This window comes from Oryza glaberrima, chromosome 4 (genome assembly GCF_000147395.1).
Source record: "Oryza glaberrima chromosome 4, OglaRS2, whole genome shotgun sequence".
Lineage (NCBI taxonomy): Eukaryota > Viridiplantae > Streptophyta > Magnoliopsida > Poales > Poaceae > Oryza > Oryza glaberrima.
Genome location: NC_068329.1, coordinates 11,201,860 through 11,225,470, shown reverse-complemented (window position 1 = coordinate 11,225,470; position 23,611 = coordinate 11,201,860). Strand labels below are relative to the sequence as shown.

The window sequence follows — 23,611 nt, the reverse complement described above, 5'->3', positions numbered from 1 at the left end:
TAGGAGAAAAAACATCTAAGTGTTGGTGGAGAAGACGAGGGCGCATCGGGAATATATATACCCCTCCCGGTTGGTAAGAACAACCGGGACTAAAGATATCTTTTGTCCCGGTTGTTCTCACCAACCGGGACTAAAGATATTTTTCCGCTATTTCCAAATTCTTTTTAAACCTGGTTAGAGTTAAGAACCGGGACTACAGATAATAGCACTGAATATTGAATTTCATTACATATTTATTTCTAAAATAGTAAATAATGCATTAAAATTATTTAAAGTCAAAAATTAATGACAAAACCTTCGAAAAATTATTGTTGTCTGTAGTAAATTAAGTGTATAATATATAATAAGCATATGCATGATATTAAATTGTTAAAAATTCTAATTAACATATGTAAATACCACATGCATGATTTAAAATTAATAAAAGTTCTAATAATCATATATAATTAGCATATGCATGATTTAAAATTGTTAACAATTCTAATTAACATATGTAAATACCACATGCATGATTTAAAACTTTTAAAAATTCTAATTATCGTATATAACTAGCATATGCATGATTTAAATTTGTTAAAAATTCTAATAATCATACATAATTAACATATGCCATACAACAATTGATTTATATGGATATTCAATAAATCGTGTACACAACAATTACGGCAATACATCGGCGGTGACGGTTGACCGCACGTACTTTCTCCTCACTATTGTTCCTTCCTTGTGATCGCTACGTGAGTAAGGGGTGTCTTCATTTGATAGGAGGATGCTAGGGTCAATTGTCACCGTGAAAGGGGGTTGCCCATCCAACTGATCGTAATCCTCGTCAGTCTTGTCCTCAACTGCGATGATTTTTCTTTTGCCTGGGAGAACCACGTGACGATTAGGCTCGTCAGGCCGTCTGCCCTTCTTTCCTTTGCTAGACATGTCCTTCACGAAAAAGACTTGCGTTACATCATTGGCAAGGACAAAAGGTTCGTCCGAGTATCCAACCTTGTTAAGGTCAACCGTTGTCATCCCACTGTCATCAATCATTACGCCTCCACCATTCAACCTAACCCATTGGCACCGGAACAAAGGGACCTTGAGAGGACCATAGTCAAGTTCCCATATGTCCTCGATGGCACCGTAATACGTGCCAGTTGTTCCATCGTGTCCCATGGCGTCGACACGAACAGCGCTGTTATGGTTCATGCTCTTCATGTCTTGGGCTCTCGTGTAGAATGTGTACCCATTGATCTCATATCCCTGGAATGTCGCGATCGAGCCAGATGGTCCCCTCGCTAGGAAGGCTAGTTGTTGGTTTATCGTCTCGTTACCCATGAGATGTTGTCGCAGCCACGCGGGGAAAGTATCAATGTGATGCGTGTAATCCATGCATCGGACTTACCGATGTTTCTAGCGTGAACTAGAGCCAAGTGCTCCTCGATGTAAGAAGTCACCAATGAAAAGTGTTGCAGAACAGTGAAATGGGCTTTACGGAATAAATTGTTGTCTACCGTCATTATTGCTTTCCTGCCGAGAGTCCCCTTTCCCCGTAGCCTCCCTTCATGGCGTGATTCAGGTACCCCAATTGGGCGAAGGTCTTCAATAAATTCTACGCAGAATTCAATGACCTCCTCTGTTCCATACCCCTTGGCGATGCTTGCCTCTGGACGAGCACGGTTACGAACATATTTCTTCAGAACACCCATGTACCTCTCGAAAGGAAACATGTTGTGCAGGTACACAGGCCCGAGAATACCGATCTCTTTGACAAGGTGACAAAGTAGATGCATCATTATATTGAAAAATAAAGGTGGAAATATCAACTCAAAGCTGACATTGCACCACATCATTCTGAAGGGCTTCTAATCTATCCGGATCGATGACCTTGTTATTTTTGCCCGGACATTGTCTGGGAGGATACCCCTTATTATAACTGGTAGCAGTTGTGTCATCAACACGTGACAGTCATGAGACTTTAGGTTTGTGAACATATTCTCCTTCGTGCTTATTATTCGCTTTATATTCGTGGAGTATCTAGATAGTACCTTGATGCTCTCCAAGCATTCGAACATACTTTCCTTCTCTGCCTTGCTAAGAGTGTAGCTCGCTGGACTCAAGTAATGGATTCCTTTCTTCTTTGGTTCCGGGTGAAGGTCGCCGCGTTGTTCCATATGCTTCAGATCATTACGTGCTTCCAGTGTATCTTTCGACTTTCCATATACACCTAGGAAGCCAAGAAGGTTTACGCAAAGGTTCTTAGTGAGGTGTATCACGTCGATTGTGTGGCGGACGTCCAAGAATTTCCAATAGGGTAACTCCCAAATATGGAGTTCTTTTTCCACATCGCCGCGTGACCATCTTCGCTCTCTATAGGCTAGCTGCCATGCCCCTTTCCAAACACTACTTTAAGATCTTTCACCATAGCAAACACTGTTTTCCCGTTGCGATGTTTAGGCTTCGTACGGTGGTCCGCCTTATGTTCAAAGTGCTTACCTTTCTTCCGTACTGGGTGGTTTGCAGCAAGGAATCGACGATGACCCATGTACACAACCTTCCTACAGTGCTTAAGATACGTACTTTCTGTTTCATCCATACAGTGACTGCAAGCCTTATACCCCTTATTGGACTGCCCGGATAGGTTGCTAAGTGCAGGCCAATCGTTGATGGTTATGAACAGCAGTGCTCGTAGGTTAAACTCCTCCTGTTTGTCCTCGTCCCACACGGGGACACCTTCCTTCTTCCATAACAGTTTAAGATCTTCGACTAGTGGTCTTAGGTACACATCGATGTCGTTACCAGGTTGCTTGGGGCCTTGAATAATAATCGGCATCATTATGTACTTCCTCTTCATGCATAGCCAAGGGAGGAGGTTGTAGATACACATCGTAACGGGCCAACTGCTATGGCCGCTGCTCATCTCTCCAAAAGGATTCATGCCATCCGTACTTAAACCAAACCATATGTTTCGTGCGTACTTTCCAAAGTCTTAAATTTTCTGTCGATGTTTCGCCACTGCGAACCATCAGCGGGGTGTCTCAGCATCCTGTCCTGTTGACGTTCTTCAGCGTGCCAACGCATCATTCTAGCATTCCCCTTGTTCCTGAACAAACGCCTTAGCCGTGATATTATAGGGAAATACCACATCACCTTAGCAGGAATTCTCTTCTTCGTTGGCTGCCCGTCAACTTCACCTGGATCCTCTCGTCTAATCTTGTATCGTAGTGCTTTAAGAACAGGGCATGCTTATAGGTTCTCGTACTCCTCACCGCGATATAGGATACAATCATTCGGACATGCGTGAATCTTCTGAACTTCTGGTCCTAGAGGGCAGAGTATCTTCTTAGCCTCGTACGTTGTCTCGGGCAATTTGTTTCCCTCCGGAAGAATGTTCTTGACGAGTTTCAATAAATCGCCAAATGCCTTGCCACTAACACCATTTTTTGCCTTCCATTGCAAGAACTCCAGAGTGGTATCCAACTTTTTTGCCCCTGCTCGCAACCTGGGTACAACGACGTTCTGTGGTCCTCTAACATCCGCTCTAATTTATGTGCCTCCTTTTCACTTTCACAGTCCTCCTTTGCGTCCTGCAACATCTGACCAAGATCATCCGCAGCGTCGTTATCGCCAGCATCCCTGTCCACCTTGCCCGTTTGATTTCCTTCAAATCCAGCGTACTGAGCCCAGTCGGGAATGTTCTCGTCCTCCGCTTCATCTTCTTCCATTTCAACCCCTTGCTCGCCGTGGGATGTCCAACAATTATAGCTTGGCATGAACCCCGACTTAAACAAGTGGAAATGAATAGTCCTGGATGCAGAATAGTCCTTCTGGTTCTTACACTTATTGCATGGACAACAAATAAAACCGTTACGCTTGTTAGCTTCGGCCACTCTCAAAAAATAATGCACGTCCTCGATAAACTCTTTGGACCGCCGGTCAGCGTACATCCATTGCCGATCCATCTACATGAAATGAAAAAAAATCGTACATAAATAAATTTTCGTACAATAATGATAGTCAAACAATAATGATAAAATAATTAAAAACTCTTTCGACAAGCATACAATAATGACATATCATTACTCATACAATTAATAATTATAAAATAATCCAACAAACAATTCTTATTAACAATTTTTGAAGTTCTAAACTAATATTAATGTTGTACTTCTCCTAATTTTCAATTAAGTTTGTTTTCTATTTTTTAAGATTAATTTTCATCATATTTTAAACTATGAGAATAAAACTTTTTTAAGTAAACAAACGAAATTTCTATATATTCTTCTTCCCACACAAATTTTCTCTCTCATCAACTTACAACAAAGTTTTGGAGACAAAAAAAAATGTGTGAAACATAGCTCCAAAAGTAATATAACAACAAAAAACATTAGAGGATGAAGTTACTAACCTTTTAGACACCTCCGATTTGTATATAATCACTAAAAAAATTTCACAAGAAAATTGGCTTGACCTCCCCTCTTTCTTAGAGAAATTTTGAAGCTTGTTCAGGCTGGAGGAGGAAGAAGACATATATAAAGGGGGGGATTTTTAGTCCCAGTTGGTGTTACCAACCGCCGCGATCTTTAGCCCCGGTTGGTAATACCAACCGGGACTAAAGATCCTGGGGGGCATGACAACGTCTGACATCTTTAGAACCGGGACTAAAGAAGATGATGTTACCAACTGGGACTAAAGATCACATATGCCCGTTGTAGCCACCAACTAGTCCCGGTTATTAATGGATCTAGGACTATTGTGGATTTCGGCCGACCGACCAAAGATGGTTTCTCCACCAGTGTGTCGAAGTTGAACTCATTTACAGAGAGGTCGTGAAAAGGACCTATGAATACAGAAATGCCTCTATATGTTCATCCTTAGGAAACCAAGATCATCAACTTCAGTCCGTACTGAATCTTCTGTGATTTTTTTAGAGGGAGAAGACTGATGAAAAAACATAACAAGGTCTCACAGCTTGTTGGACACATGAGCTACCGCTTATAAACTCCACCATTTGAAATTTATTTCCTTCAAAAGTCGTACAGCTGATAGCCCCCTAAAAGAAAACGGAAACAGTTCGATTCATACATAATGACATGTGTTATAGCAAATTTGTTCTTTAAACAAATTGCTTCTTGCACAATACTGTCGATTTATTCTTCTATGAGGTAGTACAGCGAGAAGGCTTGGGCAGAGCCGTGAATGAACGGGGAAGCCGTGCCGCGAGATGGACAAAGGGGACCCGTGTGCATGGAAAGGCATAGGAATATGGCCTTTACTTTTTGGACGACATTGCCCCTCCCTGATGATGATTAATCTCATAACTTACTTTCAATCTAGACCACTCATGTGCTTTAATATCCGTGCATGGTTTTTTAGCGAGGAGCATAGAAGCACAATAAGTGTTTGCATCTTTTGCAATTAGATTGAATTACATGAAGAAACCAAAAAAAAAAAACAAGTGTTTTGGGAACTGCCGGAACATTGTTTTCATGTACTTGTAGTACTGTGATAATGCATCTTTCATATCTACAATATATAATGATCAATATTAGCATCTTTCATATCTACAGTATATAATAATGATCAATATTAGCTGAATTATCATGTTCCCCTATCAGTAATTGCAATCTACAGGAATACTTTCGCTTTCAAATAGTTCTGGAATGTGAAAGTTCGTCTAGAAATTAATCACTTCCTCAAGCAGGGAATTTCCGGGCATGTTTTTGGCTGGACGATAGATCAGTGGCTACCGTTTCTTTTCCAAAACACACCTGCTCAAAGTTGTCCGATAGGGTCATAAATATAGCTATTGCATTATTTGAGCTATTTGCCTACACGTATTAGTGCATCGATTCAAACAAAACAAGTACTAGCTGAATGGATTAAACGACAAACATGACTTTAATGGTGGTATTAGAGGGAAGAGAACACACAAATGTTGTTTGCATTACAGTTTCATGCTTAGTCCAATAACTAATTGCTAAAGATAAAGAAACAAATCAAATTTGGAGAGAAAAAGAATTAAAGTCATTTTGCACACAGTACTAAACATCGAATAGATATATAAATTAAGAGTTTTTTTACAGTCCATCATGACTGGTGGTACCTCCCGGTACCTGTAATCAGAGCCATCCATTGAGCTCGATCTAACGGATGAGAATTCTCGGTACTGCCTGGTACCAAAATCTCCTCAATGGTACCTCCCCTTCACCGAACAGGTGGAAGGGCAAAGCTGGGTTTTCGCATGGTCCGCTCCTCCCCAACACCACAATCCACACCTCCCTGTGAGGCGCTTCAATGGCGGCGGCGCGGCTAAGCTCGCTGGCCGGATCCAAACTGGACATCTCTACCTCCCTCGTTGCAACTTGCTGCCACCATCCTGCCCCATCCCAACTGTTCCCTTTCCAGTCCCGGTCCAGACCTGTCCGCCAACGACTTCAGGGCGCTAGACCTAGCTCAGGGTCGCGACTGGAACGGCAAGATCTTGACTTCTTGAGCACGTGGGAGAGAGCTCGTTACGAGCTCGACGAAGAAGCAGCGCCGGCGACAAGCTTAGCGTGACGGACTTCTAGGCAGCAGCGACCTTGGGCTGATGCGGCAACAGAGGCTGCTGCTTCCTCCTGTTCAGAAAACTTCACTGAAATTTTAGGCATCCGCAGTACTCCTGTTTAGCAAAGTTCAGAGAATTCGATGGCATCTCTTATTTAGTAAAAGTCAGTGAGCTTTTCTCATCCATTCGGTATAGACACAAACTGATTCGATGTAAGCTGCATAAATCATCTATTCACCGATTTCACTAATTTAACGGGTGCCAAATTCTAGTGCCTAGAACATGATGCAGAGAAGTGTGCTCACTGCTCTGTTTCATCGTGAAGGTAGATAGCAAGTTATTAAATCTGTCAAATCCCCTTTGAACATTATATGTATATATAGTATATCAAGTTATCAAGTTCATTATCTAAAAAAAAATAGTATATCAAGTTATCAAATGTTACTTCAAAATTGTTAGTGGAGGAGAAAAAAAATACAGCAGGGCTAGGCTGCCAGCAGTAACAAGTAATTGGGTCCTCTGTCAAAAAAGAAAACTCATAATATTGCCGTGTCACAGATATAGCGGTTCTTTTCCACTGGATCTTTCATTGGACAATCAACAAATCCCAGGATAAGTTGATTGAATAGATTTATGGGTACTGCACAACATAACACACAATAGAAATCAGATGCAGAGGAACAAAGATAGGGTGCCGTGTTCTCGCATTCTCAATGCTGCAGAGCAAGTTCACAGTTGAGAGTTGCCGAGCCGTTTTGGGAGAGGAGACTACGCCGCCGTAGCGGCGACACAGTCGGGCGCATCCTTTGCGACCATGCTTGCCCTGGCCACCGCCGCCGGCGCGCAGCCTTGGATTGAGAGGGGTGAGACCTCCACGACGCCGCCGCGTAGCTTTGCGACGTCATATCCACCGAGGACCGCAGATCGAGGTAGGGGTGAGACCAGGACAGCTGCGCGAGAGGGGATGGAAGGAGAAAAGTTGCACCCGCAGCGAAGAGATGGAGGATGCCTGCAGCTGGAGGGGATGGAATGGCCACGACCACGAGGAAGAACTATGTCGACCCCATCGTACCCCCATGTATTGAACGGTCAGATTGCAACTGGTACCTACAGGTACTTGTATCGGGCGGTACATTTCGCTGGACCGGAACAAGCCTCATAAATTAAGTAACCTTCTCTGTGCATTAGAAGAAACCGACAACAAGTTATACAACTAAGCAGATTAAATATTTGAATGTGGCCGGCTTTCTACTATATTAGGTGAAGGTGCAATATTAGTAGTAAATATGCTACTAAATTAGGTACAGACCACATACATGCATGTAGCATTTCCAAACATGCTACCAAACCATCAAGGTCAAAACTGACCAACAGAATACATTTCATCAATTTTAGAATTGAACTAGCAAACTTTCCATCCTTATTTCAGAGTAACCATGAAAGACAAAATCGAGGAAAGGTCGTAGGGAAGACAAAGTGTTACCAAGAGCCTACAATTAAGATTTTTAGTCAGTTCCCCACAAAAAAAATGTTAATTGGTTCCATGCCACTATAAATATGCCATTTTTAAAAAATGTCACTACTATTCACGATGTCGGTTACGTGCCACATGCCACTCTGTCATGTTTTCCGTTAGACCCCTATACATGGGAACCACATGTCAGTTCCATCTTCCTCCATCCTACCTCTTATTAATTTCTTCCTCACGTACAATTGAGGCTAACGGAGATTTTTAGCGGAAAAAGTGACATAGTGGCACGGTTCCAATTTCCCTAAATTCTGGTGGCACGTTACCGATATTGTGAATAGTAGTGACATTTATCTAAAATATCATATTTGTAGCGGCATGGTTCCAATTAACCCTTTTAAATATGGGTTTTATGTCAGTTAGATCAAGTTAGCCTATCTTTAAAACCAACTATGCAACACATACGAAATCTGCTTCCACTCCACTCTCTCATACCTAACTTGAAGCGATGAACATAGTCTTAACAATGCATGTGTGGGTTTCTAATTATTGAATTTCATTTGGCTGCTTCTGAATTTTCGTTGCATTTTACAAATGCCTCTGCATGTGTATATATAATAAGCGTGGGAATATTGACAACACACATGGCTCCACATTTATATCCTGTATACAGTCCATACGCGCCACAACCAACCACCACAATGGGATGACTTTTGTCACCAAAACACGAATTTACTAAAATATTGGTTTTTAATTTTATGAACAGTTTCTAAGTTACACTTATTGTACTAGCAGTATATATTACCAGTATAATGTACCTAAAATGAGTCCAGTCAACAAGGGTATATATGGTAGCTTCTGAAAACCATCTATATATACCGGGTTGGTAACTAGCTAGTTGATCGAGTGTCCCAAGGTAAGAAGCTAGCAATCAGTACATGTGCCCATGCATGGTAGTAGTAGTGGTGGATTGAGTACATGTACGTTGAATGGGGCATGGAAGGCATTGCGATCACTGGACGTGCCACATTCCCATTCTCACCCTTAATGCATGAGGCAACTGTTGGTCGTGTGTAGCCTGCCTCGACAAGGTCGTCATGGCGATCTTGGCCAAAACATATTTTTCTTGGTGATCTGTGCTCCTGGAGCAGAATGCTGATGAAGTGATGAGCTGATCGTGTGATCCATGTTGCAGTACAAATAGCAAGGCCGGACTTGGGGCGTGCATATGCATTATGAAATTGATAGATTCGATCAGTCCATTTTGAGCAGTCAAGTGGACTGATCTATAAACCAGATGGCTCTTTGATTCTTTTTATCAAAATAAATTGTGATACTTAATTCTTGTACTTATTTTTGCTCTCTTCCAAAAAATTGAGATGGATTGTTATTACTCCTTCCCATCATATAGGCGGTTACTTTATGACTAATGGGCTAAATTATGACGGGAAATAAAATGAGGGATGTATATATGTCGGTGGGAGGGTTGTTGGATGTTAGACGAGAAGAAAAATTGAATAAGAAGTAATTGATGAAACAAACAATACTTTAAAATCGTCACTTATATATTTTGATACAAGTTTTAAATCCAAAGTGATTACCAATTTTTAAAGGGAAGAGTAATGAATACTCATGAAGCAGCTTGTCGTTGAAACATTCCCAACTGTTGCTTGCGTTCAACAACTAGATGGTTAAAATTTTTTTTCACCGCGAATGCCCATAAATACCCTTACACATGCGAAGCAGAGAGATGATCGATGTTCTGCATCAATAAATTATTTCCTCTCTATAAGTTGGTGTGTGCTCCTCCCCACATAATACATGCATGCATGTAGACTCAAACTATCTAGGCTTGGAAGGTATCAGGAGCCGTTGATGCGATCAAATACGTCATTGTGTGTGTCGTCACCGTGTCCACCTACAATTGGTCTTGCATGCCGAGGTGTGATCAGCCGTAGATACTGCAACATTGGCCATGCCTCCATGCGATGCGCCAATTCATGTGTAGCTGAGGTGATTAATGCCACAGTGGAGCATAGCATGGCACCCGTTAGAAAGAGGCACTACTGGAGAAACCATCTTTGGTCGGTTGTCAAAAATCTACAATTGGTCCGGTTTAAATAAGAACCGGGACTAAACAATATTTTTTGTTTGGTTTAAAGAACTGATGTCACCTTTTGATCTTTAGTCCCGGTTTAATCCTGGTTGTTAAATAACCGGGAAAATAAATCGGTGAAAAAAAATCTGCCGAGAACGCCTGGTCCTCCGCCCGAACCTTATCTCTTTTCTCTTATCCTCCTCTCCACTCATCCACAAATCCTCTTCACCTCCTCCAAATCCCCCTCATTCTCTCCCCCTCTTCCCCTCCCCTCCAGTGGGCCACGGCTCGCACGCGGCGGTCGTGGCCTCCCCTCCGCTGGATCCAGAGGGGAGGCGGCCGGCGGCGGCGGAGGGTGGCGGCCAGCGCGCGTGGTGGGAGGGCTGCCCCCAGCGGTGGCGAGCGCGAAGGGAGGGCCGTCCCCGGTGGCGGCGGGCGCATGGCCGCGCACGGCCGGGCAGCGGCAGCCCGCGCGGCAGCTGGGCGCAAGGCGGGGCATGACCGGTCGGCAGCTAGTGATTTTTTTATTTGTATCTCTTGTAGTGAATGATTTGTATATTTTGTTGGAATTTTTTCTTGTTGATTTGGGGATGATTTTGTGATTGATTTGTGTATTGTGGATGTGTATGATTTGTGGATGATGTGTATGATTTGTTTTTTTAGAATTACACAGTACAACGCAGACACTCACAACGCACGCGTACTCACCCCTATGAACGCACGCACGTAAACCCTACCCCTATGAGCATCTTCGAAGACTGGGCTGGTAAATTCTCGAGATTGACGAAGTCGCCACAGGCACCTCGCTGTCGACGGGTACGTCGCCTACCACTGAAAGCACAACGCCGTTAAATCCTAGAAAATTCGCTCTCATGGGGAGTCGAACCCAGAACCTCAGGTGCTAATGATGTGTATGATTTGCGGATTGTGGATGTGTATGATTTGTTGATGATTTTATTGAGCATAATTTGTGAATGGTTTGGGTAGATTTTTGTGGGGAATAGATACAAGCAAAAAAAACAATCGTGACATGGCCCTACCCATCTTTAGTCCATTACCAACCGGGATTAAAGATGGATTTTTATTCCCGGTTATTTCATCCGGGAATTTATATTCCCGGTTACAAAACCGGGAGTATATGGGGTTACGAACCGGCCACCAGTGAGCTCAACTTCCCTGTGTGCTAGGTGACATAGCTGCCAGAAGATACTCGGAGAGGTGCATCCTCCAAACGACAGAGCGCGCAAGTGCAATGCTAGCTGTCATCTCGTTAAGGTTGCAGCAGATTATTGCGTAATCTTAAGTCTGCATTGGGTTGGTCCGTCCCTGTGCCAGCTTGTATCACCTCTTCTTTTTTTTTTTAGATAATGGTATCACCTCTTCTTTGTCAAGTGTAGCCTTTTCTATGGGATAATTTTTGGAATGCATGAAGCATCCATGACATCCAGTCGTGTCATTTACTTCCAGTGTAAGAACGAATGATTAATCTCTACACACAACAGCATTGAACAAACAAACAGCAAGAGTTTTCTCTTCATTCAGTGTATATTTTTTTTTGTAAAGACACTACAATATTAATTGATCTTAGAAACTGTGAGGGTATCTTTGAAAGAAGCAGTAATCACTTGGCAACAGAAGTAACTACGATTCTTCATACTATTTTTGTACGGGGGTGACCCTTTTCCCTGCATTCTTTCTCATAATTTTGCAGATTAGAGAATGCATGCTTGTGTGTGCGCGCGCGAGTGTATGTCATTTAGTATTGCACTATTGTTACTAGCTGAATATTGAATATAGTTAATAAAACTTACTACTGATTATTCATTTATGAATGCCATAAAACTATCAATATTGTAGGTTACAAATGTATATGAGAAGGTTAAGTTGGTTCATCACAAAGCCTCTCCATCTAATGAGCATATTAGCATATGCAAGATATAATGGATGCACTATACCAGCAGATCAAGAGCATAATGCAATTGAAATGTAAAGTTCCCCTTGTTAATTTCTAGAAAACAAAAGTAGAAGAGATATATATACTAGTATGTGTGTGTGTGTGTGTGTGTGTGTGTGTGTGTATATATATATATATATATATATATATATATATATATATATCCTAACCGTACTAGAAGGCGAGAGCTACCACCAAGGCATTGTCTGAGAGTACCACAATGTTACTCTTCATCTTCATGATCATTACAATTAGGTATTTCCATGTTGCATATACTACAAGGGGCTTATGAGGCATCTGGAAGTGGATGTGTAGAAACACGATGGTTGCTCATTCTAGCAAGGTCTTAGGTAGCGCATTCGTTTCAGTCCTACTACTTGTGAATGTCTTTCTCATGTTGATGCAGTGGCTTGACTGGTGGTTGAAATGTCTTGGTAGTAGTATGACTATTGACCAACGCGGTGGCATGCCATGCATGACTACGATGGTGAATTGAAACATCATGTACAAAAATGGGCCTTTGGACTGAGATACCGACGATGTGCACGGTCACTTCAAGTAGTACTCCTGCATAACTCTCAGAGGGGAAGGCTTAAATTCCTGAAAATTCACTAATTTCAGTGTTACAGTGCACCATGTTTTCACCTTTCCTTTCTCTATCCTGTGGGCCTACCTTAATTGACTTGGCTTCACATGTCACATAATTAATTACGCATATGTACTGTCACACCGTAAGTATTTGGTCGTCTTCACCTCCAGGCTTCGACCTCTCTCCGAAAACTCTCGCCTCGTAATAGTAATGACACCGATGACACACATCAATATCTGACCACCTCCGCGTACCTTCCCGCCTTGCACATCCTGCGAAAGCAGCTGATGCTTGCCTTTCTGCCCACCGCTGTCAACTCGAAGAGTTCATTCTCGCTGTTGCTGTTTTCTCTCATAGTATAGGAGCATCCAGGTGTGGTGTTAGTTGATAGTTAGATATCTATAATTTATGTTCAAAAGAAAAGGATGGGAGATGCTTCTCGATCGTATATATGCAGTTTCCCCCTTTTTTATAGTAAATTAAGATTGAATTAGCCCACAATTGATTATTTGTACTCTCTCAGCCATCGCAACTAGTCCCTAACTAGTCACAATTATTATTCTTCTCTATAAGTTGGTGTGTGCTCCTCCCCGCATAACGCATGTACGTAGACAAAGTCGGCTATCTAGGCTTGGAAGGTATCAGGAGCCGTTGCTGCGACCAAAGACGTCACTGTGCGTCGTTACCGCCTCAACCTACGTTTGGTCTCGCACGCCAACGTGTGATCAGCCGCTGATACTACGCATCCACGCGATGCGCCAATTCATATGTAGCTCAGGTGATTAGTGGCACAGTGCAGCAGAGCATGGCACCCGTGAAAAAGGTTTTCACTCCCGCTGTGTGACATTCCTGCGTGAGCGCATGGCAGCCACAAGGTACTCCGAGTCCGAGAGGTGCATATGCCTCCTCCAAACGACAGAGCAACTGCAATGCCAGGTTAAGGTTGCCGAAGATTAATTATTGCGTAATCTTCATAGAAACCTGTCCGCTTTGGGTTGGTCTATCTTTGTGCCTGTTTATATCACCTCTCCTTTGTCAACGTGTAGCATTTTCTACAGGATAATTTTTGGAATGCATGAAGCATCCATGATATATCCACTTGTATGATTTGCTTTCAGTGTAAGAAAGAATTAATGATCAATCTCTGCACAGCAGCATTCGACAAATTAAACAATCAGCAAGAGTTTACTCTTCATTCAGTGTAATTTTCTGGAGTAACGACATTCAAATATTAAATTGATTCTCAGAAAACCGTGAGGGTATCTTTCAAACAAGCAATATACGCACTTCGCAACATAAGTAATTATGATGCTTCATACTCCCTCAGTTTCATATTATAAGACTTTCTAGTATTGCACACATTCATAAATATAGATGTTAATGAATCTAAACATATATATATATATATATATGTCTACATTCATTAACATATATATGAATGCATGTGGGCAATGCTAGAAAGTTTTATAATATGAAACGGAGGAAGTACTATTTTTGTCCTTCTGTGTGGGAGTGAACCTTTTCCCATTCTTTTTTGTTTATTGCAGATTAGTGAATGCATGCTTGTGTGCTCGTCTAGTATTGCACTATTGTTACTAACTGAATACTACTGAATATAGTTAACAAAACTTACTATTGATTATTCCTTTATAGTAGGTTTCAAATGTATACAAGAAGGGTCAAGCTGGTTCATCACAAAGCCACACCATCTAACGAGCATATTAGCACGTACGTACAAGACATAATGGATGCACTATATATACCAGCAGATCAAGAGCATAGTCTGTAAAATTTCCCTGGTTAATTTTTAGAAAAAGAGATTATAAGAGATATACCAGCATATATATATCCATCCTAACCGCACTAGAAGGCGAGAGCTACCACCGAGACAATGTCTGAGAGTACCACAATATTACTCTTTCATCTTCATGATCATTACAATGCGGTATTTCCATGCCGCATATACTATTTAGGGGCTTATGAGGCATCAGGAAATGGATGTGCAGCAACGCAGTGGTTGTTCATTCCAATGATATCTGATCGTCGTCCGACTAACTCCGATCAGGGGCATTCATTCGATCAACAAGATCAGATTTCTGATCGTCTGATTAACCGTCGATGCCGATCTGTCCTACTAGCGATCAATTTCAGATCAAGTAGTCTTGGGCTGCATATCTGAAGTTGGGCCCTCAGCAGTATTGGGTCGGCCCATTGTCCTTAGAGTTTAAGACACCAGGAAACAGCTCGCGTCCAACCCTCTCCCAGTCCCCACACGTGCTGCTTGCTCTCTCGCCAGCTACCAACCTTTTTTTAATAAATGACGTTATTGACTTTTAAACACATGTTTAATAATTCATCTTATTCAAAAATTTTATGCAAATATATAAGAATATATCATGCTTAAAGTATTTTAAGTGATAAAATAACTCATAACAAAATAAATTATAATTACGTAACTTTTTTAAATCAGACGAACGATCAAACGTGTGACAAAAAGTACCTTAAGATACCAGTACCTCACGGTACCAAATTGTTTCTGATTATTGGACCTAACAATGTCTATCATGCCTAGCTAGATCCAACGATCGAAAACGATTTAGTACCGTGAGGTATCGGTACCTCGAGATACTTTTTGCTGCACCAGAGCAAATCTCTTGAACATATTATTAGATTGACCCACAATTAATTGAACTAGTGATCCATTGGTCAAACTGGTGAACCGATAAATCAATAGCATCACCGGTTCGACTGTCGGTCCGAATTTTTTACTATCCTTGCAAGCCTATCAGCTCAGTTGATTTCTTAATTAATAAAACAAAGGACCGAACAGTACAACGAACTCACTAAATTGTCAGTTATGAGGATGGCTATACAGTTGACAAGCTAGCCATCTCTCCACAAGCTCCTTCTATTATATTAACGTGCAACCATGTTGCGTGTTGGCGAAAAAACCATCACTCCACAAGCTAGCTATATATGTAAACATATTGCTACATGTAGACACGCACAGTGAGAGATCAAGGATTGCTAGGATGCAAATAATGGAGTAAAATAAACAGTATGGCCGGACACGCACTGCATATGCATGGAATGGCAGTAAATTAATTGGCACTAACATGAAAGATAAAGTCAATATATATCTATCTAGGTATTTAATTAGGCCTTAGAGACATCAGGAATCAGTGAGGGTAGTGCTTATACTCGACCGTCGCCGGTTGTTCGCGCGGACGCAGGATGAGAAATGGCTGCAGGAAGGATCACGAGGTTGATCAGTGCTTGATGACGATGACCCGTAAGAAAATAGTATATAAATACTTTTGAATTTCTGATATTCGGATGATGGCGTTCACAGAGACTAGGATTCAGGTTAAAGAGATCATGATAGTATGTTCAGTGCCTAATCACAGGTGAGCCTGGGTGTGTGAAAATAAATGTGAGCGCGGCTTGACAAGACTCTTGTGGTATACATACGTATAATAAATGTGCCGTGCTAGCTATCTCGATATACATCTATTTGTGCGTTATGATGTTTCTTTCCTCTTTTCAAATAGGTCACTAATTAATTAACTGTACATGTGTGATCGAAAATCAGTCGAGGACATTTAAATTAATTTATGTCAATAGGAAAAGGATCAATTTCCTATTGACATATGCTTGAACGAATGATATGCATCTCCATATGTCTGCATTTGTGCAGTTTTTCGTTTTTATAGCACAGAAGATAATATTAAGATTTTACTCTGAGTCCAGAGTCAAAACTGTACATATACGAAGCAGCCTGCATCTTATTTTAGTCATTGACGAAATTAGCGTTGTTAGAAAACGATAGGAAAATAAATGATAAAGAACAATAGATCAATCACAAAAGACATGAGATTTAACGTGGAAAACCCTTCCAAAGCAGGAGAGAAAAAACCACGGGAGTCAGCCAGCAAAATAACTTCACTATATCGGGGTGAGATTATAATGTTGAACGACGGCTTGCAAGAGGTATATATGAATGTGAAACCCTAAAGGATAATGATCCGCTTCGCTCCGGCCCAAGCCTACGGCTTCAAACGGGCCTCCGTTTCGCTCCAGCAGAACCTAGCCTTTATTATGTGCAAATAAATTTGGATCATAACTCAACACGCATTACCACATTATAATAGATACATCACTGCTACAATACCCATTTTTCCGGGCGGTTGGATAGATTATCCCGTGCGGTCGCCCGGCCCGCCTGCAGCTCCTCGTCTGGGAAAATCTTTATTTTCACGTGCGGGCGGGCCGACCGCACATGATAATCGATTATCCCGTGCGGTGCAATAAGGCCGATCACACGGGACAATCTATTATCCCGTGCGGTGAAATTATACCAACTGCACGGGATAATAGGTTACCCCCTGTTTGATGAAAACAAAACGACGAACACATAGAAAATAAGGAAACCCTGTATTTTATTAATCACGATTCATTAACATGAATGTTTACAAATACATGAGGGCTCCTGCAGGAGTTCGCCTTTTGCCTTCGTGGGGAATGCTTAATAGAAAGGTATGCTGACTGGAGATTGCGTGCAGTCCGCTGATTCCCGGTGCCTAGCAATGAGGCTGCCGGTTAATTACATCCATATGAGCGAGCCTATGGAACACCTCCGATAAAGCTGCGCTTTGTGATCGTCGTCTTCAAAATTGTTTGCTCGCCGAAGGTTGAGACTGGTGCAGATTTAACGATGAATATAGTGAATGTGGAACGGGTGGCTTTGTTTCACCAAAACCCGGTCATAGTACACTACCATCACGTCTGTGTGAGGAGGGGATTTGGTGAAGTGGGTGACCTTTGCCTCGTCGGTGCCCAGTCATGTACCCCGGCCTTCATCAAACATGGATTTTGTGGTTGCTTTTGCATAGTCGGTGCCTAGCAACGGTGTATCTGGCTCCTGTCCATTTTAGACGTGTTAATTGTATAGTGACCTGGCCTTGTCGGCACTCGGCCATGGTTTCGTCTAGCCTCGTTGGTCATAGACAAATGAAATGAGTGAATGGCTGCAGCCTTATTGGCTCTTAGCCAATACGTTGTCCGGCCTCGTCGGTCTCAGACATAGCATAAATATTGATGAATCGGCCATTTCAACTCGTCGACATTCGGCGATGATGTCGACGTGTATTTTAAATCTGCACGCCTCGCCCTCATGGCTAGCATTGTTTTATTTAGCGAATAATGCTTATCTTCAATAATTGTGAGAATTGCTCCCGTCCATCTGGTAGAATTTGGAGAGGGATAGAATTGCTCCCGTACATGATATGCACGAGGCAAATATGTAACTGTTCCGGCATGAATATAGATATGTATAAATCATGGTTGGTCTGATACCAATAAGACTCAAACTCATCCCAAGTTTATACAAATAAATATCTCATCCAATATTTGATATTGATAATTTAGACGGTCCAACCCCAACGAGGGTTAGGCTCATCTTGTATTTATTTGCAGCCCATATTAATCGCTTGACAAAGATGACGTGTGTGTATGCGCCGCTGGGGTACTTTTATGCATGGCTACAAGTTCACAACGCATCCACGACATATTCATCAGTTCTCCACTTTACTGATTTACCGTCCGGGCTGTGCAACTGCACAACGCTACGGTGTATATTTGCTCCCTCTAGGAGATAAAGCCGGGGTATGCATAATATCTGCACAGCACTACGACGTTGTTGTGTTATCTTGGATAAGCAGCTTGACGGAGAACGAGATCAGCTTGTTGTTGATGACTCACCGATAGAGATGCCATCAGCGCCGGCGACTACAGGTTGCTGATCCGCGATCACGCACCTTGTGCCATGCGCATGCATCTTCTTTTTGATCTCTCTGCGAATATATGTGGGTGCGGGTGTGTACCTCTAGGGCATATATTGCTACTTAATGGTGCAGCGCTTCCGCTGTGTGTTCCTCTCCTTTCTCCGTCACGAGGGACGGAGTCGGTGCCTTTTATAGGCAGAGCTAACGATGGATGGATCAAGCTGAGACTCTCAACCGCGTCCGCAAATCTTGGGCTAATCACGCTTAAATATTTGATCTCCTCTGGATAATGGACATGCTTAACAAACATGGTACTTAATTAGCAAGCAAATAATGCGCTAATGACAGTGGCCCTGGACATCATTTGCACGCCTTGGCTGTGCTTGCCGATAATCTAGATATAATCGTCATCAATCTGACGTGATTATCAAAAGCAACCAACCAACCATATGGCTAGCACTAATCAATTTTCTCCCCCATATAATCTTTGATAGCTCATACTTTTCATATGATATATCCTATTCAAAATCCGTTTGTACTTATGGTCTCTACTCAAAATATTTGAACAAAACGAGTCCAATATTGATTATATTTGGATGTCATGCGATATTTGAATTTTTCTGGACCCATACATCATAGAGACACGCCCCACATGTATTTAGTAAATTTGGGCTGCGAATAATATTCTCATATAAAATTAATACCCAATAATTTATTATTTCTTCTATGAATTTTTAGCACAAAAAATCATCAAACAGATGCCCCCCACCGAGTGTAGTCTGTACGCGAAGCAGGACGAGCTACACTCGTTGAAATATTCAGTAGTATTGATTCGGAGGATTAACCCATCTCCGTATGGTATATGGTTTGATCCACAAGCTAGCTGGCCATCAAAATGACCCTAGCAGATTATGTGTGTGGTCTGATGTGTATTGAAGCCGAGTTCATATATCATACGGACTCCTGGCCATACGTCCTATATAAATAAAGTCTGAACAGCATCTTAATCGAGCAATTTAAAACAGAGCTCATATTAGATCGTCAGGACCTGTTTAGGTGTAGTAATAAAATTCTTCGATCAGAGCATCAAATCGGACCTTGCGATAAAGACCTGGTAAGCACGGCTTCCTTTCTCCTTTCTAATTTGCTCTACGTTGTTTCGTTCTCTCCTTTTTTTTCTCTCTTTTTTTGGTAATTTGATCTAGCAACGCGCAGGGAAGTTGCTTCAGCGTTCTTTTTTCTTTCTTCCCGTGGTTATCATAGCAGCCATCGTTGCTTTTCTTTCCTTAATTTCCAACGCATGTTATTTATTGGTAGCAGTGCAAATTAACAGAGATCGACTGGGGAGAGTAGTCGATCGAGCTCCTTTGCTACTGATCAAGACAAGAAAATGCAGAAGGCTAGTGATCGTGCCGATCGTGGCAGCGCGTGCAACCCCACTTATACTTGGCAGGAGATCCCAGATGATCCACCATTGCCTGGCCATGATAGTGATGAAGGCGTCAAGAAAACTGCCCAGCAACAGAAGGGCCTTGGCATGCAAGAATCCTCACGGCGAAAAGACCAATATAAGAAAAAGGGACAGAAGGTAGGTTGTGAATCATTAAACTCTTTTGTGAATTGATCCATTTTATATGTATCGGTAAAAATTTGTTTCTTCTTTCCTTTTCTTTTTAAGGGGAACCCTCACTCAAAGGCACCCTCAATCTACACACTATATAGTGGACCAACCAAGAAGGCACCAAGAGAGGATAATGGCGAGATGCTTCTTTGGCGTGATGATTTCAATTTTTTCTATCATATTGACCAACAACCTGTCTCACCCGAAGATGCAACGGTAATCGGGGACAGCAATGAAGTGGATGTGTTTATGTCTCAGGTAGCCTCTTGTTTGGACATCAAATGGGGCCACCGACTTATTCGTGAATCAGAGTATAGACTTCTCTCAAAAAATCAAGGCTGGTATGTGTTCCGCGTTCCAACACCACCTCCCAAATTATTTATTATTTATCCAAATGTGACGTTTGTTTTTCAAGATCATCCTGAGGCACAACCAAGGGAACAATATGGTGACTGCATATGCTTAAAACCAGTGTTTCATCCTAAGAATTCGGGACCTCCAGAGGTGCTCCAATACATAGCTCTGTTGGCTCAACATTTCATTAATTCGGCCTCAATGAGATGGGTGGAAGACCCGCCCCTGAAACTTCGTATGCAAGTTCCATCATATGACAAACTTCTACTATGGGCTCGCATGATGCTAGTGAACCAGGAGGACTGTGAGTATCTTGTAAGGGCTGATATTATTCGTGGGGTTATGGCCTCAATTTATGGATGCCATGTTGACCCTTCACTAGTGGTTGCGTTCTTGACATATTGGAATGTCGACGCGCACACTTTAATAACAAGTTAGGGAGAGATGGGATACCCTCTCCACACATTATATGATGCTATGGGCATATCCTTCTCTGGTCGCCTCTACGAAGAATATATCCCACTTCCGTCTACTTCTTGTGAACATGTGCAGATTCTACATTCAATCTATCCATTTCTACGTGGATAGATCACTTTTTTGGAACACAGCCTGAAATTTTGAATCTCTCTCATTAGGAAATTATGCTGACCTCAATGATCCTTTGCTCATAAGAAAAGGTTTTCGAGTCGAAGTTCACGATGATCGACCAATAGCCATATTCGGTGATTGGGAGATATCTTATCAATATCAATACCCACCACTGGTATATCGTGCTGCTTTTATTGCCACATGGCTATGCACTTATTGTGTTCCAATTGAAGATGGGCACTTCATTCGCCCTGAAGTTTTTACCATGGCAGTAGAGATCGCCAAGGGTCATCAACACGCGATTGGCGTGGCAAGCATGGCAGTATTATACCGCGCTCTGGATGAAGTGTATTACAATATAGTTGCTGGTACAACTTCTGCAAGTGAGCGTACTCTATCCATTCCAGGACATTTCATCATGGGATGGTTTGCTTCGTTCTGGCGAGATGCTCCAATGCCAACATCTTCTGCCCAGCTCGTCGCTTGCCCACCTTTTATCATTGACTTCAGAAACTACGCGGCGGTGGATATCCAAACGGCTCACAGTTTCTTTTGGGAGTTCAACAATGATGGAACTGGCTTACGTTTCCTGGATTTCTTAGGGCGATCTGAGGTGAGATTTCCTCATTCCGGAGAAGCAATTTATATATGTGATGATCGCACACAATATCGCAACAGCAGAGCAATCACTATTGCTGCCATTGACATGCTTGTCAGCTGTAGTGTGGGTGCTGTCACCTACAGGAGGCGAGCGCTTTGACAATCTAGTATACTGCCCTCACCGATTTGCTCGGATGTTCAATTGTGATCAGCACATTCCAAACTTTCTAATGATGGCAGCTCAAGGGACGCGTAGTCTTGATTTCATTAGTTATTTGCACAACAATTCTCGGGAGGAGTCACAACAACTTTTACAGCGGCGACATCTCTCTTTTCGTCGACCAAAAGGTCACTCATTTTCTGTCCAACCTCTCACACGGAGGAGTGGTCGCACATTGGATTATATCAAGTGGTGCTCAGAAGCTTTTAACTTCCTGCGAGATCCAAGCTCATTCTGGTCTCGCACCAGAGGCTCAGAGCAGATCAGGACTGCACTTGACCCATATGAGTCAGGTAAGTGCTCTTTTTTTTATAATATAATACCTGTTATTACTATTATTTTAAGCCAAACACATTTTAATAGTGAAATAACAGCATAGTTATTTTCATCTCTATCGAACAGAACGTGTCCTTTTCTGTCCCTTTTTTTAATAACCAATTTTGCTTCTATTTGTTTCCTGAAGTACATATGTTTTCTATAGGAGAGAAACCAGCCCCGAATACACATGCCGCATGCTCAACGAATTTAGAGGTTGTCTCGGCAAAGGCGAGTCAACCATGGAAAAATATTGATAATATCAAAGTGTGCACAGTTCCTCCACCTTCGAATCTTTCATGTGGATCATCACAGCTTCCTCAAAAGGAAACATAACATATCTATCAGACCACAACAGATGTTGATTTTTCTGGCAGAGGATCAGACATGCCGTGTGATATTATTTGCATCATGCCCCCAGCTCAACCTGCTAGTAAGTTTCTTGATGACGACCGTATGGAGTTTCTTGACAAGGCAGTGGACCCCAAATCCACTAGTAAGGATTGTAATGGGGATAATTCTGTCGTACGGGCAGGAGAAACCACTCTGTGCAAGGTACAACTGATTTATTTTATTTTATACTTCTCTTTGTACATTTAGTTTTTTCCTTTTTCTTTATGTAATCAATTTCACACACTGCCCTTCTTCTCATGTGCTCCAGCTAGGATTCAACAATTGTCCAGTGAATCCAAGAAGTTGTCTATCAATGTTGAGCATATAATCGCCCAAGTTTCACAAGCGGTGAACATGAACTGTGGCGCAGAGGAAAACTTCCTGCTCAAAGAATTTGATGGGAACAACCCCGTGACCCTGCCGAAACTTTCAGATGTTGTTTCAGCCCATGGTCTTAAACATGTCTGGTCTGAGATCAAAGCGTTTCAAGAATTACTCTAGCAACGCCCGGTATAGAGAGATATTATACTTAAAGAGATAAGCATTAACCTGGATCTGTGGAGTAACTTCTTCTCAAAGCCACCTCCTGAAATAATTAGGCTAATGGAAGGGTTACACGTGCTTAAGGGAGCGCTATCGGAGAAAGCGCCACTGCCAACTACTAATCTTGTTCTCGCACAACAGGACCAGATTAACCAACACGTCGATCTACTCCGCACTGCTCAAGACAAGGTGGAGTCATCGTGTGTCGCTTTGGAGGCACTGACGAGTCAATATAATGTAGAACAAGCAGTAGATGAGGGCAACAAGAGAGAGTGCTCATGACAAGCACGGAAAATTAGAGCAGAGATAGCAGTGTTGCAAGCAAGACTTCAACAAGTGGAAGATGCCCACTCCAGTGCACAACACCGACAAGATGTTGTAACAGAGAACTTCAACTCCCATCTCGAGCAACATCGTCAAGCTAAAGATCGAAAATCTGAGATTGCGGCGCACTTAACGCAGGCGAGCGTGCACCAAAAGTTTCTCCAAGATATTATAGACTTTACTAAGCCAGACGAGTTTGGTCTATCTCAATATGTCTACAATT

The 23,611-nt window shown here is 42.1% G+C and overlaps 1 pseudogene; it reads right to left on the bottom strand.

Moving 5' to 3' along the window:
• Positions 1-681: 681 nt before the first annotated feature.
• LOC127770148 (uncharacterized) lies at positions 682-3,935 on the bottom strand (annotated as a pseudogene).
• Positions 3,936-23,611: the final 19,676 nt, after the last annotated feature.